The sequence below is a fragment of the Anoplophora glabripennis genome, unplaced genomic scaffold (genome assembly GCF_000390285.2).
Source record: "Anoplophora glabripennis isolate ALB-LARVAE unplaced genomic scaffold, Agla_2.0 scaffold16, whole genome shotgun sequence".
Taxonomy (NCBI): Eukaryota; Metazoa; Arthropoda; class Insecta; order Coleoptera; family Cerambycidae; genus Anoplophora; species Anoplophora glabripennis.
In genome coordinates, this window is record NW_019416253.1 from 2,404,132 (window position 1) to 2,422,147 (window position 18,016).

Genomic DNA, 18,016 nt, shown 5'->3' on the forward strand with positions numbered 1-18,016 from the left:
TACCCCCATTTAAGTACAACCATTATTTTTTTATCTATTAGCAGTAGTAAATAATTAATTTGGATCAAAATTAAATTATTGTAAAATAATAATCATGGCAAATATAAGTCGATTATGCAGTAATAGTGGCTACTTTTAAAAATTAAAGAGAACGTTTGAAAATGTTGCAAAATACCCACCGATAATGGAAAGCGTATAAATTGCAGTAGTAAATAATGGTCTTTGCTTTAAATCGTGAAGGTAAAAGTTAATAATTCGACGAGCTACCCCAAATTAAAAAAAAATGATGAAATTCTAAGCAGTAGTTGCGGAGAAAATGGAAAAAATTTCACTTGGTTTGGATTTGAAGATCCCCCCACCACCGAGCCGCGAGCTCCGGTCCATAGCCGCAATTTCATCTCGCGTTTGGCGGTGGATTCAGGGATGTTGTTTTAATGCTAGTAACATCACGATTTTTTTTAAGAAACTTCAATTCTCCCTTTAAACATTGCTGAAAACGGCACCACAAAAAGTTAATGATTAAAGGCGTGAGATTTTCAAAAAAAAAATCCTATCTCTGCTCCCAGGGCACTTCGCAAGTTCATTTTTTTTTTTTGTAAATTCGTCAAAAAATTCAAGCTTTAAGAAAATATTGCCAAACAATAACGATCGCGTTTACAACGGGAGCTATTCCATTTATTAATTAAGCCATTTATAGCAATTAGTTTGGAGCGATATTTAAACAATTTAAATTGAAAAAATGATCAGGTAAACGGATCTGCATGAAACTAGAACACTTCACGAAAAGAACGAGCCCTTGCTGAGTGCTGCACGACACCCCCAGTCGATAGAAATTATTTTTAAAAAAAAGTCCCATTTTTAATAACAATTGCTATTACATAAAAAGTTTTCAATATTTTTCTTCCAAATTTGAACCGTAATTTTATCCCTTCGAAACGCTTAGTTTACACAATGGTAGAAATTGATATTTTGCAAATTGTTAAAGCTATTAAATAATTAACAAATGGCTTATTTTAGTGGTTTTTTTTTGCAATAACTCAATAACTATTTATTCGATTTTGACGTGCGACCATTCAAATTAAAGAGCTTTTTAGCGCCGATATCTTGTAGAAATTACATTGTTTTAAATGCAGAAGTTCTATATTAAAAATTAATAAAACCTGTTTTTTCACCTATTTTTTGCTTATAAAAAATTAACGCTGACTTTTTTTTGCGGCACGAACCATAATCTGATTCACCAACACGATCCACACCTTTTTATGACGGAATATTCTTACCGTGTTAATGTTAATTTAGGACCATTCTGTTGCTAGAATGCCTGTACTATTAGCAGACTTTCAGGAAACCCAAAATTTTACAATAAAAACAAAAGTAAAGGTTGGGTAGTTGGTGGTATAACGTAAACATTGCTTTTTATAAATCCCCATAAAAAGAAGTACCAATTTGTCATATCTGGACACTTTGAAGGCCAACTCACTTGTCCTTCGTGCCCAAACCATCTGTTGTGTAAAAATGAACGGCACATTACAATTTCAGTGTCGAGAATACTCAAAATTATTTCATCAGGTTAAATTGTGGTACGATTTATTTATGCCATTACTTTTTCGCTGGTTTATACCAGTTACCATACATATAAGTCGTGCTTTGCAAAAGGAAACCATTATTGTAATTCCGATTTGAATGGATAAACAGAAAATATTACGTTGCGTGAACCCAGTAAGAGGCAATTCCCTTAAGTGTTTATACGAAATTGAGCCAATAAAATACAATTTCCTTTAAAAATGTTTCAGCGGTTTTGAGTAAAAGGACAAAAATTCTTATGGTCGTTGAAACTGTACCATACATACTGCATTTCACGCTCGCTTAAATAATGTAATAGAATTTCAGATAATTTTATAAATCCACTGCACAAATTACGAATGTCGCAACGCAGTGTCACTCTATACGTGACCGGTTGGTCATATTAGGCGGTTTGTTATTAGTTATTACGAGCAGATATATCATTAACACTGCGCTGTGCCATATTTGGCAAGGTTAGTGCAAATATCGTAAAAACAAAACAAAAATTGTAACACGGAATGCTAACTGCCGTTAGTAGAGAAGTCAGCGGATTCGAGTTATCAAATAATTAATAAAGCGGGTATTTGTATCACGGTTTTTTTAATGAGTGAAGGGGCAAAGTCAATAACAAATCAGCAGGTTGATTGTCTGGCTGAAGAAATAATAATCTAATAAGGAAATTTTCTTGCGAAATTGGAGTAGGTATTGAATATTTACTTTCAGTTTTGCGTTTAGCTATACAAAAACTGCATAACGTGATAGCTGTTGCTTTTCCTTATGGTTTTATACGAGGTGTTAAAAATTTGACTGCCTGAATTTTAACAGATGATAAAATACATTGAAATAAACAAAAAAACCTTATATGGCATGGGTCCTAAACTCAACCATTTCCAAGAAAAAAATTATCAAAATCTCCAACTTGAGATACAAAAGTTCGATTAATTAAGGAATATTGACATAATTGAATAGAATACCACAAAATACAATGTTTATCACTTTTTTTGAACTTCTTTATGCTTAATTCTAAAAATAATTATTAATTGAGCAATGTGACAACGGAGCGGCGAATAACAGGAGGTACTAAGCTTTCCAGCACTACGCAGTTCAGTTGGTATCTGGAATTGGACCGTGTCTGAGCGTTTTTTGCGTACCACTATTTTCCAGGAGTGCGTGTCTCGAAAATGCTGATGGCTATTTTGAGCAAATGTAGTTTGTTTTGCGTTTAAAAATTACTGAATTTTGCTTTTTGGTAAGTACCTAAATTATTTTTAATACATATGATTATTTCGATGACGTGAATCTTTGGGTACTTTAATTACATATTTTTAAAATAGATAATTTGATTAAAAGTTAAGTCCTCCTGTTTTAAAAGACTCATAATTACTAAAATTCGATATAAAATTTAAGCACAACACTATCTTCGTACTACAAAATGGATACATTTTATTTTATTTATTTGAAAACTGGAAAACAATGGTCTTAAAATTTACTAAATGTTTCACAATAATCGTTGTTTACATTTTTTCCGTAGAACAAGTCTGCCGCGTGCGCACGTGGTATTCACCACTTGTGTAGCGTCAGGTTTAGCGCTGTTGTCACGTTGTGATGAAACTCTCCAATATTAATACTCGCTGTATTTTGAAAACTTTTTTGTTCATTTATGATTTATTGAATACAAAATATGAAGTTCCCTCTTACCAAACATAACTTATTTTTTAATTCAATTTAAGATTAATATCTTCAAAGTTTAGAACGCAAAATGAACGTATTAAAACCGCTGCTACCGCACTATTTCGTGACGTCATTTAGGACGATCGAGAATCAAAAAGATGAATTGTTTATAATAACAATTATATTTGTTTATAATTTTCTGAAACAGACTTTTACTTCTTTTCCTTTCCTTTTAGGATCTGGATTTGGGCGAGAAGAGTAATAACAGCAAAGACACTAATACCTACACTTTTTCTATGTTTCGTCGTTTTTATTACATCTTCAGAGCTTTACGATAAAAACATTTTTCGTTTTGATATAAAATACAATACAAAGTTAATCAATATTAACATTTTTTTAGACCCTAAAAAATCAGTCCATTAAAAAAATAAATTTTGATAGGAGTTATGTTATAGTTTATATCAAAATTAATGTTTTAAACCTGAGAGTCTTGAAAGCCATGAAGCTTTGACAAAGTTTAATAGTAGTTTTTTATCATGCTTCCGGCCTAATCTAGATAAAAAAAAGGAGTTAAATAAAGCTTTATTCTCATCATAATTTGCGATGTTAAAACTGATAATTATTGTTGTAATTCCCCAATGACGAATACGGTGGTATACCTGATTTTTCAAAAATTAATTAATAAAAGTTAATTTTAAGGATGTCAGTTATTGTAAAACCGGAAATTCTTCTAATCTTTGCCCAATTTATATATATTTACATTCACAAAATCTTTTAAATTTAATAATGTTCTCTTTTTCACTCAGTTCTTACCACAAAAAGGAAAAAAGTTGTGGTACTAATACACATAAATTTTAAAAAATTCCATGACCCAGAAAGACAGGAAATTCCATTTCAATTTTTTTTAACAAAGAAATATTTAAAGAAAAACCTACCACATTGGAAATAATAACTTGGACAAAATAACCTGTTGCTAAATTATAGGTAATATCAGCAATTAGCTGTGATAATGCATTATATCGGAAATATAACTACCATATAAGATGTTACTCATAAATTCTTGGTTATACCGATAGTTTTAATACTAGTATATTTTTTTACCTTTTTCCAAGAATATTAAGTTAATTTCAAATGTAAGACAAATCTCGTCCCAAAAATTTTTCATAAAATCCCAAAAATGTATAATTAATTAATTGATGTCGCGTATCCAAAAAAGATACACAATATCTCGTAAACGAGGCTCCAAATAAAAATTTGTAAGCGTGAAAAAAATAGAATAAAACGCCCCTTTTTTAAAAAAAATATTCGGAAAGCATAGGCGTACTCAAAACAAAAAAATAGGGGGTCTTTGGATACGGCAACCCCCCTCCCCTCTGTTCGCGCTTTCATATTTTAAACCAAACTTACACAAAAAGTGTGCCGACTTAAGATCAAAATATGTGCCAAATTTCAAATAAATATCTACAATCACCGGAGTTAGCAATAAAAATAATTTTTAAAATTTTAATTTTGACACACTGTATTTCGAAAATGGGGCTCCGAAATCCCATTATTTTAGTACTAATTTGTAACACCCTGTAAAATATTAAACCGAATGATGCTTTATCTAAATCTATAACCGCATCATGTGAAAATTAACGTAACTTTATCCTATCTCAAACCAGTTTATATCTTAGTAAAATGAACAAGTATTAAGTTATATAAAAATTAATCGGCTGCCCACCACAGCAGCTTGCTGCTTTCAAAACTAACCTAATTGTTAATTAATATCAAATAAAATCAGTGAATGAGCTGTTCTAATCTCTAGTGTAAACATATCTGAGTAAACAGCATGTGTATACGCTAGGAGAACATGGCCTGGACGTGGTTCAGGTACAAGATGATGATATATTTAATGCATGCAGAAGCCATGTTACATTCATTAAACTGCAAGATTCTTGTTGTCCGCTGAGAGCTTAAGAGAGTAGAAAACGAGTTGTTGATCAAAATGAGGAAATAGATACATTTCAGGTTACCTCAAAGAAGCTGTTCGAAATGTTTCAACTTCTTACAAGTTAAAAATTAATTGCAAAAGACGAAACTATTCATGACATCGTAGGACTAAGTTGAAGTTGCGAATAGGATACAGATTTTTTAGATTAAGAGAAACCGAATAATTTTAAATTTTTTAAGGATAAATGTAGTGATGTTATGTAAATTACTATTCCGTTTCTGTTTAATTTCGTCCAAAAATATTACATTCAAGGTTACAACTTGTCCAATACAGGTATCTTTCTTATTTTAAGGGATACATAAACGGTTAAATGAGCAAAAATGTACAAAATTTTATGGCAGCCACGGATTCGTTTTTAAATTTAGAAAATCCCGAATTCTGCTATTTCTTCTTTTGGTCGTATTTCACTTGTTTTTGTGAGGAATCGATTTTTACTGTCAGTATTAACGTATCTCTAAAAATATGTACTGAGCGGTAGTTATCTTTTGATTCTGTTATGGACGCCATATTGAATTTTTGCCTCATTAAAAGAATTTTCATAAATAAATAACAGGATATTGAATATAATTATAATTTTAATAAAAAAAAGTCGAGTAGCCATGTAAAATATTCGAATTTTTTCTATAATTTAATTTAATATTTCATATCTTCAATATTTTTTAACACAGCAATTTTTATTTACATAACAATAACAAGAGCAACGAACAAGAAAAAATTCATGATGATCAAATCAGGACTTCTCGCCGACCAAATAACTAGACCACCAAATAATGGTATCCAACATTTGATAAAATTTAAATTTACGATTTATTGCTTTATCTGTGTTGTTTTGTTCGTTGTTCTTGTTATTTTTATATGAAAAAGTATTAAAAATAAGAAATCTTAAATTAATTTATATAAATAATTCAAATGTTTCACATGGCTATTTGACTTTTTTATTAACATTAAAGTTATATTCAATCTTTTGGTTATTTATTTATGAAAACCACATAAATTATGCATCGTTGCCTTCTAATGGAGAGCAAAAATTCAATATGGCTTCCATAAGAAAAACAAAAGTACTACCGCTCAACACACGTTTTTACAGATAAATCGATTCCTCACATCATTTAATATCAGATCACACATTTTTGTACTAAAATTTTGAAAAACAGAAAAACAAGTGAAATACGATTAAAAAAAGAAATAGCACAAAATCAGTTTCCTTCGAACATCTTCGAAATTTAAAAACGAATCAGTGATCGTAGACCAGGGTCGATAATTTTTGAAACCAAAAAAAATTATAGTAGGATGAAACCCATTGGAAAAGAAAGAGAATATAACAAAAATGAAAAGAAAAATAATTTACGGGCGATCTGAGGTCGGGAAGGGGTAGGGGGTGAGTTTTTAAGGGTAAAAAACGGTTTCCCTTGATTTCCAGAAAAACTACAAGTCTTATGGAAAAAAGTTGAATGACAAAGTTGTAGTTAATAAAAAGATCTACAACTTTTGTATTTACACTTTTTTCACATAACCTCAAAATTTATGTGAAAAATTCAAATAACCAAGTTTTTGGTTTTTTATTTTTATCTTTTACAAAAATTTATTTTTTTTTTCACGAAATTTGGCGAAAACATACCTATTTATGTCCCAAACACGCTGTAATTTTTTTGATTTGAAATATTTATTTTTTCACCTTATTTTTACTTAATATCGAAAAAGCACCCTAATTCTCAATCGAAAATTCTCACGTCAAAATATCTGCTTTTTTAAAAACGTCGGTGGGCTTTTTCTTCGTTGAAATCTCTACTTTCTGATGGTGTAAAAAAAAATATACATTACTATGGTAAGTTTTCTCAGGAAATGCAAAGAAACGAAAGAAGATTCTACAACTTTCTCAAAATATTGTAGATGTCTTATTAAATATTGACTTTATTAACTTATTTGGTTGTTAATTATAATAGTATATTTGACTTGTAATTTTTTTGTTTATCAATGTAACATGGAATCTTACGTTTTTCGAGTAATTAAAGTGTAAATTTTAATAAATAGCTCAAAATTGTACATAATGATTAGAAAAAAATTTTCGGATTCTAGTTCGTTTCTTTGCATTTCCTGAGAAAATTTACCATAGTAATGTATATAGTTTTTTACACCATCAGAAAGTAGAAATTTCAACGAAGAAAAAGCCCACCGACGTTTTTAAAAAAGCAGATATTTTGACGTGAGAATTTTCGATTGAAAATTAGGGTGCTTTTTCGATACTAAGTAAAAATAAGATGAAAAAAATAAATATTTCAAATCAAAAAAATTACAGCGTGTTTGGGACATAAATAGGTAAGTTTTCACCAAATTTTGTGAATAAAAAATAAATTTTTGTAAAAGATAAAAATAAAAAACCAAAAACTTGGTTATTTGAATTTTTCACATCAATTTTGAGGTTATGTAAAAAAAGTGTAAATACAAAAGTTGTAGATCTTTTTATTATCTACAACTTTGCCATTTAACTTTTTTCCATAAGATTTGTAGTTTTTCCGGAAATCAAGATAAACCGTTTTTTACCCTTAAAAACTCACCCCCTTCCCCTTCCCGACCTCAGATCGCCCGTAAATTATTTATCTTTTAATTTCTGTTATATTTTCTTACTTTTCCAATGGGTTTCATCCTACTATATTTTTTTTTCACTTTTTACCATTTTTGAAGGCTTAAGCACTGGTCTATCGGCATAAAATACTGCACATTTTGCTCATTTAACCATTTCTGTATCTCTTAAAATAAGAAAGATTGGACAATTAGAAAATTATAACCCTGTATATCCACAGACTGAAGAAATGCACGTTGACTGCGAGATAATCTCAATGTACTTTGTCCGTGACTGCGATACGTATCTTCGGGGATATGTAACAAAACTTCTTCTGTGTGCGGTACATATCCCTGGGGATATGTAATTTTTTTTACATTTGACCCTATAAAATTAAAAATAACACAATTATTGCTATAAACTTGCATGTATCTGTAACTATATATCCTAGGATACTAACGTTTTCATTCGCAAAGAGAAAATAATAGAAAAATCATTATTTCTAGAAACTACAGATTCTGCAACTTCCACAAGATACAGTAAAAATGTGATTATTGAGATTCGCATATTTTTTATAATGAGTACATACCCCCCGGGGTATGTACCGCAGTCAACGTGTTAATAAAAAAATAGCAGGATCAGTATACCTACGTGTGTGATCTAACAACAATATAAAAATCATCAAAGTCACTCTACTTCAAGGATTTTATTTATTAACATTCCGTATGACTGAATGATCTCTGAAAAAATCCAGGCCAAATAATAGCTTGTACGAATTTTGTACCCATATCTTTGACTATGCAATGTTAATAAGATCCTATACACACATTGCTGTTACATGTTATGTCTGTCATTAAAAAAAGGATATAATTTGTTATAAATTTTTTGCCACGCTCAATACCGCACCACAATTACAGAAACATAATAAATCAAAGCAAACGTAAGACAATATAAGTAGGTACTCAGCATGCTCTGAAAAAAAAAATCGCTGGTACACTAACTGACAAACGTGAATACCACACAACAGTAACACCACGATAATAGTCTATTGTTTTTAATAAGTCACGAATTGGAGCAGAGCCCCGTGCGTTAAAAATTATAGATCATGCATGTATCCTATTCTACACATTTAAGAAAGCTGTAATTATAATTAATACGGAAGCGTGGATTTTCGTGAAAGGGATTTGAATATTTTCGGGGTCGACCCACCAAGTTTGTTGTCCAAATTCCTCTAAATATAGATCTCTCATGCCTATGTTATCACGCATTGGATATCGGTATCCTTGTCATATAACTTATTGTTTTACCATTCTAACGACTTCATTTCCTCACTGATTCTTTGTATGAACAAAAAATAAATTACTGACGTTTTTACAATTTGCTATTTTTTTATCTCAAAAATTATTTCCAAGGCAAACATCCAAACATTGAACTAATTACTTGTGTGATAATCGTAACTGAACAAAGATCATTCTCCTCAATCTACGAACGTACTTTACATATAAGAGCGATATTTGCTTTGCAGAACCAATAAGTTTTACTGAAAATGGCTAATTACCGTTTTCTCCTCTAATATTTTTATCACAATACGACTAATAGATAATTACAGCAGTATGCAATACTGATAATAATTTATGGTTATGCAAATATACCAGACATTATTATTTACTACTACATAATACTTAGCATTCTGTAGGCCGTTATTATATTAGTTGCAAACACACATATCCATACAGATCGATAGAAATTGCATCAATTTATCTCACATTATTTGTACATAAATTACTGCAGTACTGAAATTGTTTGTAACGGTTCTAGTAAATTAAGTAGTTACTCGGAGTAAAATGCTAACCACCCTTTTTATTGTTGTTTAAATTTTAAAAATATATCATGATTCCTTCTCCAATAGTTGCAGCACGTGTAAAACTGTCGTGTAGTAGTATTTCCGTGATTGCTTCTAATAAAATTCACAGCGATATGATGCAATTATTCATAAACAATCTTTATAGCAATAGATTTTATAAAAAAGTAGAAGTAAATTTATAAACAGGAGTACACAATATAAAATATAGGGAGGACGGAATATCGTGTACATAACAAAAATACTCGAGGGTTAGGACTAAGAACAATGTTTTTAACATCGTATCAAAGTTTTTGTATTTTACTCGTAAAGGTCATTTAATGCTACGGACTCAGGCAGCTATGTTCGCTATATTAGCTATGTTCGCTATATTCACTATGTTCGTTAATTTCGCTATGTTCGCTATGTTTGTTATATTCACCATGTTCGCTATGTTTGTTATATTCGCCAGGTGCTTTATGTTCGCTATATTCGCTATGTTCCCTATATTCGCTATGTTCGTTATATTCGCTATGTTGGCTATGTTCGCTATATTCGCTATGTTCGTTATATTTGTTATGTTCGCTATGTTTGTTATATTCGCCATGTTCGCTATGATCGCTATATTCGCTATGTTCGCTATATTAGCTATGTTCGCTATATTCACTATGTTCGTTAAATTCGCTATGTTCGCTATGTTTGCTATGTTTCTTATATTCACCATGTTCGCTATGTTTGTTAAATTCGCCAGGTTCTCTATGTTCGCTATGTTCGATATATTCGCTATGTTCTCTATATTAACTATGTTCGCGATATATTTTAAAAAAGATTAATATTACGAACATGCGTAGATGTGCTCGCTAGGTGTATCAAAATGATTTTGTTTCATAGTAAGGTGCTATCCTACCTATGTTCGCTATGCCGACTAACTTCGCTATATGTATTAAATAACCACACATCAGCGCCGTTTGTTAAGCTCGTTTTGTATACTATAAATATTCGCTACGTTCGCTTTATTTGCTATGTTCGCTGTATTCGCTATGTTCGCGATGTACCTTAAAAACAGTAAATATTACGAACATGCAGAGCACTATATAAGATTTATTTGCTATGCTCGCTATGTGTATTATAAATATTGTATTATGTTACGGTCAAACAGTGCGCTATTTTAGCTACGTTCGCTATATCTGCTATGTTCGCTATACACATTAAAGACTAATGTTTCTACAGCTTAATATCAGCTCCGTTTGCTAAGCTCGCTTTGTAAACTCTAAATAACCGCCATTGTTCTATGCTGCAAACTACGCTTGTTATTTATATTAAAAATAGCTACCACACGTGCGTAGAAGCCTTAATACTACTAAGAGCTTACTATGTCTATTACCATTATTTTGCGCTGTGTGTGATGTGTTAAAACTAGCCAATACTGCGAACATAGGTTACGCTGTGCATATGTTGTACATTGATTTACAAATTACTTCTCTCGTGGCAGACACGAAACTAATAAAAATCAGATTAAGTATTAATCTAGATAAATCAACATGCAAATAGGAAAGCACGTCAGTTCATATAACAAATAGTTATTGTCCGTAAAGCGTGAATAAGTACCTATCTTGTGACCGACCGAGTCAATCAATCAATGCTTTACAAAATCATAACTGGCATTGATTTATTCTCAAGTGTGTGTGGGTGTAAACATCCGCTATTGTTCGTTTGGGTTAATCGAATTCCTGCTACATTTAGCGACAGTGACCCTGTTTTCTCGGAAAATGGGATATTTGATCTTGATCGGCGCAATGGTTGAATAATCCTGGTAATAGACGCTGCATTGTTACTAGATTGGCCTGCCGGTGATGACTATGATTAGTTATAGAATTATTAACTCTTTCCTTTTGTACGCGTTCGTGATTATGTGCTTCTGAGTTGACATTGATCTTACGGGGAACTTATACATTCACTTTTAATCCTAGGAGTTAAAGATGACACTTTTAATCCTTGGTATCCACAGTAAAAGAATGTGGGATCCTGATTCCTGGATCCTCTTCTTTATATCCAACGATGACCGCAACATTGAATATTGTGACCAAAGCGCTGACGGCTTCATTTTATTTGTTAAGTTTGGGAAATACACTATCAATACATCTTCTGAATGCAACTTAATGTTTTTTTCTTTGCACCAATCCATAAAACGTTGATAGACACATTCATAAATTTCTCGATATTTCTTTGGGAGAAGATTCAAAGAAAACTTTCGCACAGTCCAGTATCTCCTCAGGTACACCTAAATCTTCCGAAGATTCCAGTTTTCAGCAAATTGAACCACAAACAATCACAAATGAACTGAATTAGCAATATGGTTGACAAAGTATCCATGACTACATCGATATATCCTACTTACCTACTTTGCTTTATTATCCAAAGCATAATTTCAAATCACAAATTAATAATTAAGTAGGGGATTTTGATTGGAGAAAAAAATAGCATGTTTCATTCAGATTAAAAGTGTCTTTTTTGTCTAGCAAGTACAAAAAAAAATAATTGATATTTTTTAGGATGAAAGATGAAAGTAAAATATTCAACTATTTTCCGATACTTTTTCTCCTAAACAGCAAATATCTGAAAATGTTGGCTTAGTTGGCAAGGCCAAGGCTGTTTTTTATCCCATTTCATTCATGGTATAATATTCCCTGCAGTTAGAGTCAACCTTTCACGTGATTTTTATTTTGCTTTAAAAAAATATTCTTTGTTGCAACTATATAAACTTTCCTTATGAATGTAAGGTCATATAAAGACAATAAGCAACAATTAGGTAATATAAAAATTCGAAATTGGTCATTTTTTATCAACCATAACAACATCCGTTTTATTTATTACACTTTTGAATCACTTTCTGATGTCATCAAAGTAAACCTATATTTTAGTTTCTGTCACACAGAATATATGAAAGCTTAGATAATGAAATGAATGAAAATATTGTTAGTGTGTGTAGTATTATTCGTAGAATTTAGAAAGTTATCCTTATATGACCAATTACTACTCTTTTGCAGTCATTACCATTTACGCTTGCTAAGAATTCCTTTATTTACGTAGATTTGTCAGATATAGCTACGGGCATTATCTCCGGGATTAATCTGTGATATTTCCTTAATCATGTAAAGTATTTATTCAATCTGATGTAATTACGTACTACAACAAACTCATTATATCAAACAGTATACTAGTTCAAGGAAGGACGAATGATATTTTCTCATAACTAGGTCAAAATATAATCGCTTCGTTATTCTTTGGCTGTGAGTGAATAACTAATCAATCTCAATCGTTATCTTTAGGATTGAATCCAGTACTGTTTGTTGCTTTAATGAAACAGTATTTGGTAACCTTACCGAATAAAATTTGGAATAAAGACGCGGAAGATTAACAATAACTCTTTCAGATTTGTGTTAATATATTTAGACTTGAACCAGGAAGAAAAACACATACACAACATACTGTCAATATTCCTATAAAATAAACTGATATATAAAATTAGCAGCTACAATGTTACTTAAATTATAATAAGGTAACATAGAACAATAGGTACTATTCCGTTAAATTATAGCCTGTTTTTCCAGAAGCTGCCTTTTGCAACCTCTTAATGTTTAGTAGCCTGCTACTTATCTCGAAACGGCTTTACTCAGGCACACGTAAAATGCTGAGTAGATTAGAATCGCGTATTTATTACAGTTATTTTAAATAATTATAATACATTGCATATTTCCCTTTCGTGACTAAGGTATTCCAAGGTAATTCCTTTAAAAAAATAATCAGGCTAATAACTGAGGCTTATTAACGCATATCTAGGACCAGCGGAACCTCATTAAGATAGCTTTGACATAGCAAAGGATTTATTAAAATTTCAAATCTTATATACTGTGAAAGGTTGGGAAATCTCGAAACTGGTCAAAATAAGTCGATTGAGTCCTATGCAAATGTTGCTGGTTTCAAAGATACAGGGTGTTCAATGTTTAAATTTTTATTTTGAAGTTTCTCAATAATTTTGACAACTGTCAGAATCTGAACAAAAAAATTGACACCATTATGTTTTTTGACATGACAAATAAGAATTTTTAACTTATTTTGGCGTTGCTTGTATATGGCGTATATTGGCCACCAGCTTCGAGATTTCCCAACCTCTTGCAGACACCATATAAATAAATGTTTATATTTATTATTAGATAAACATTTCACATAACTCGTGTTTATTTTGTTTATATTCTACAATAGAAGAGTAGAATAATGCCATTGCTATTAAATATACCTATTAAATTATAATGTCCATAATAATTTTAATAATAAATATTTTAATAAGCAAGTTTCAAGCACATATTCTTCATAATTTCTTTAAATATTCTTTGGCTAACTTATATGCAAACGTTGAAAATATATTGTCAAGAATATACCTACACTCATTTTCCTACTTCCGCAAAACGTCGAGAATTACAAGAATTCTGCGAATTTGTTGAAAGTACATATAAAGAATTACTTCGACATGTAGTTACTAGACTTTTACGACAGGTAGTTACTTTTAGAGAAAGACCACGCACTGAAATTACAAATAGACAGTGTAAGTTCATATTTGGTAAGTTCAGTGAAGATATGTGTTAATATACTTTTAACATATCCTCAGAATTTTCTGAAGTTCCCGTAAAAATTGAAATTTGTTTGTTATATTTACGTAACATCTCTTTGAAAAGCATAAAAATCGGAAAATAACAAAATGACATCTTGCGAAATATTTTATACAGTGACAGCTAAAATCAGATAATTCAAAGAAAATCAAATTCATCAAATTCAAAGTCATGTTTTTCGTTAACTCATAATAAATAGAAAATTAAAACTTAAAGCCGAAAAAACAGAGAAAATTTAAAAAATGGCTATAGATTTCTTAGATACACAATTCAATAGTTCACTTAAAGAAATAGTTTCAATTCTATAATGATATCACATTTATCATTCATTAGAAGAAAATAAATGTCCAGACAATTTGCTAGAAAAATTAAAAATAAATATGGGCTTACTGTTTCAATCAAAAATAATTTTGATATTATTAAAAAAGAAATGAATGTACCCGAAATCTTTTTCAAAAGATAAATGACACTTAACAAACCAATATTTACTTTTTACTAAATTTCTTAAAAAAATATTCTATTATTGGCTTCGTATTTTTTACTCCATTTTAAAGCTAATTTAATTTTTTTTAATATTACTACTGTTTACTATGTATTTGTTTGTGGGTTGGATATATTTTGCATATCTACAGGGTGTCAAAATTCTTACACCCTGTAGATTATTGATATGTTAACTTCATTTCATACAAACAATTTCATAGAATGTTTTTTCATTTTGTTCAATGTTGATTTTGCTTAATAATTTTTAATTTTATATTTAAAAATTGGCAAACCTTGGCAAAAGTACCTATAAATTATTCGCAACAATTTTTTAAAATAAAACATATTAACATGACTTTTACAGACTTGCAGACATTTAATTTTTAATGCTACTAATTTATTCACAATTAAAAATATGGAAGTTAGGAGTTGCACAACTGCACCTATTTTATAGACCACAAATACTGAATATTAACATTAACATGTCGCAACTTAATTTCATATAAGTAATTACTTACTATTATCTACTTGGTATGTCAACCTACGTCTTTCGAACCAAACTGTTGCACATAGCTGAAATACTGAGCGAGCTTTTCTGATAATTGCGATTTACAAATTTTATTAGTACCTTTTATCTCTAATTCTAATCAAAATCTATCAGCTTATTAATGAAAATCACCGCCTACATATTATTAATATGTCCATATATCCAAGATTGCGTATATTGTTTGTATATTTGTTAATTTCGTCTACCCTTGTACCATTAAATATAATTTTAACACAATTGTTATTGAACTAAATCAACGCACATATTAGATGAAAGTAATCCAAACAGATTGATATTGAAAGAACCAATGAAATTTTTTTAATTAATTAGGTGTGTCACGTATAAGTTTTTGACATGCTAAAACAACGTTTGCTATAAATCAAACTTAATTACATGGATAATTCTAACAAACCAGAAATTAAATCTTGGGATTAGTTCAAAAGCTATAATTATTGTTATTAAATTAGATATGTTCAGAAAATTAATATTTTTTATCTATTATCATACAATGTTAAAAAAATACGTTCTAATAGAAAACTAAAGTGATAAGTGTAACTAAGTGAAAAGTCTTACGTTTTAATTAATTAGTTTATATTAGCTATCAATTTTTATCATTTTTATTTTAGTGATTTAACTACTAATTTTTATTTGTTTGCAACAAAAAGCTGTTACTTTTTCTTGAAAACGTTTTACCTGAACTACTTGACGATGTTCCCTATGCGCTAAGAGAAAATGTGGTTTATGCACGAGGGGACTCCCCCACATTTTATTTTGACTGCTCGTGAATTTTTAAATGAAAGATTCAGTAATAACGCGATTGGACGAGACACTAAAGAACCAGGTCAACCTTGGCCACCCAGATCACCCGATATTAACCCTATTGATTTTTTTGATTGGGACACCTCAAGACATTAGTCTACAAGAGGTACATTGAATCTGAGGAGCACTTACGTCAAGAAACTACAGCTAGTTGTGATGTAATAAGAGCTACTGCTGGAACTTTTGCACTTGTTCGAGCTGCAATTTCAAGAAGATTTGAAGCATGTATTTTGGTTGAAGGTAGCCATTTCTAAAATTTGTTATAATAAATCATATTAAAGTAATTCCATTGTTTGTTAAGTATTTTATTATGCAAAAAATCGTTAATAAACAATTTTAAAAAAAGCAAAAAATCAGATTTTTTGATTTTTTTTCCTTTTTTGACTAAGTTGTGAAAAATCTTTATTTATTATTAACAAATAAAACATTTGAAATAATTTTTTATTACGTAAAGAACCAATTTATTATAAAAATAATAAGAATTATAATCATGTTAAAAACGACGAAAAGGTAAAAAATATTTAAGTTGACCGGTTATAACTCATTGTCAGCCAATATTAGTTCAAAAACTTTTGAAAAAGCATCATTTTGAAGGGAATCTCATTTAGTTTCTTTGTACAGCAATTTTCTTTGCCTACTTCTACTAAAAAAAAAAATTAAAGTCAATAAAGTAAGAAAAATAAAAAATCTTATTTCTTACTTTTTTTAAATTATTTATTAACAATTTTTTTGCATAAAATTTGTCTCTTAAATTTTTTAAATAAGATGGGAAATTCAAGACTCTAAATAATTTTTCCTATGAACTATACGGAAATTTTGCTTCGTTTTCGAGCTACAATTAAAAAACTGAAAGGAGTGCATTTTCACCCCTATCTTCAAAAATTCATCTATATCAGTAGCCTACTACTGTCATACTAAATATGCGCACCGAATTTGGCTAAATTATCTCAAGCAATTTAGAAATTAAAAATTAATTTTTTTTTTTTTTCAATTTTTGACACGCTGTAGCTGGACAATGGCGGTCCTAAGACCCCACATTTCTAGTCAAAAAAAACCCTTATTTTTGACCACAGAATTCGCCACTGTATTTTTGACCTCTACTTAAGAAACACTCTGTATATAAAAGTATAATTCTCACTTTCCGGTGCACCGAAATAAGGTCATAATCATGGAAAGTATACAAAACTCATCCCAATATATTTGTTTTTCGGAAAACATGTGTCGTTGCTTTTTCCTTTTTTTTACGAAGTTAGGTATTGTAGGTACATCTCTCCAGGGTATATTTCCATTCACTTGGATTATCCTACAATCTTCTAATGGAGACGTACAGGTATTCAAGGTGGTACAAATCAATTCAAATCAACACCTGCATACCTAGAACAATCCAGTTTAAATTCCAAGTCGCGCTACTGGCACCTCGACTACCGCGGCTCCTATTACTGTGTTACTACATTTTAAAACATAATTTTACGTATCAGAATCGTGTTATTGGTAAAGTCATCTGACTTAAAAATACGTAATACGCAATCGCCAAAGTCCACACTACCCCAGTCGCATCGTAAACAACAATAGTTATGAAAACATTACGTGGAACAACAAGAAGTCTCTCCGATAAGGCGTCGTCGCTCCTTATCCGCCTGGGGGTCCACGCACGGTACATTCTGTTCATTCACTCAAGCAGACCAGGACACGCCAGTGCCAAAACCCGTAAAATAGCCAATCACAATTAATGTGATCTTGAAGAGAGTGAAAGGCGTAGCTGTCGGTGGTTCGCTACCGAGTCTACGTTCTCTAATGACCAGCATTCACCGGACAAGGACAAAAGCCTTACCAAATCGTACTCCAGTTGTAGTTTAGAAACTTCACAGTGTACGAGGGG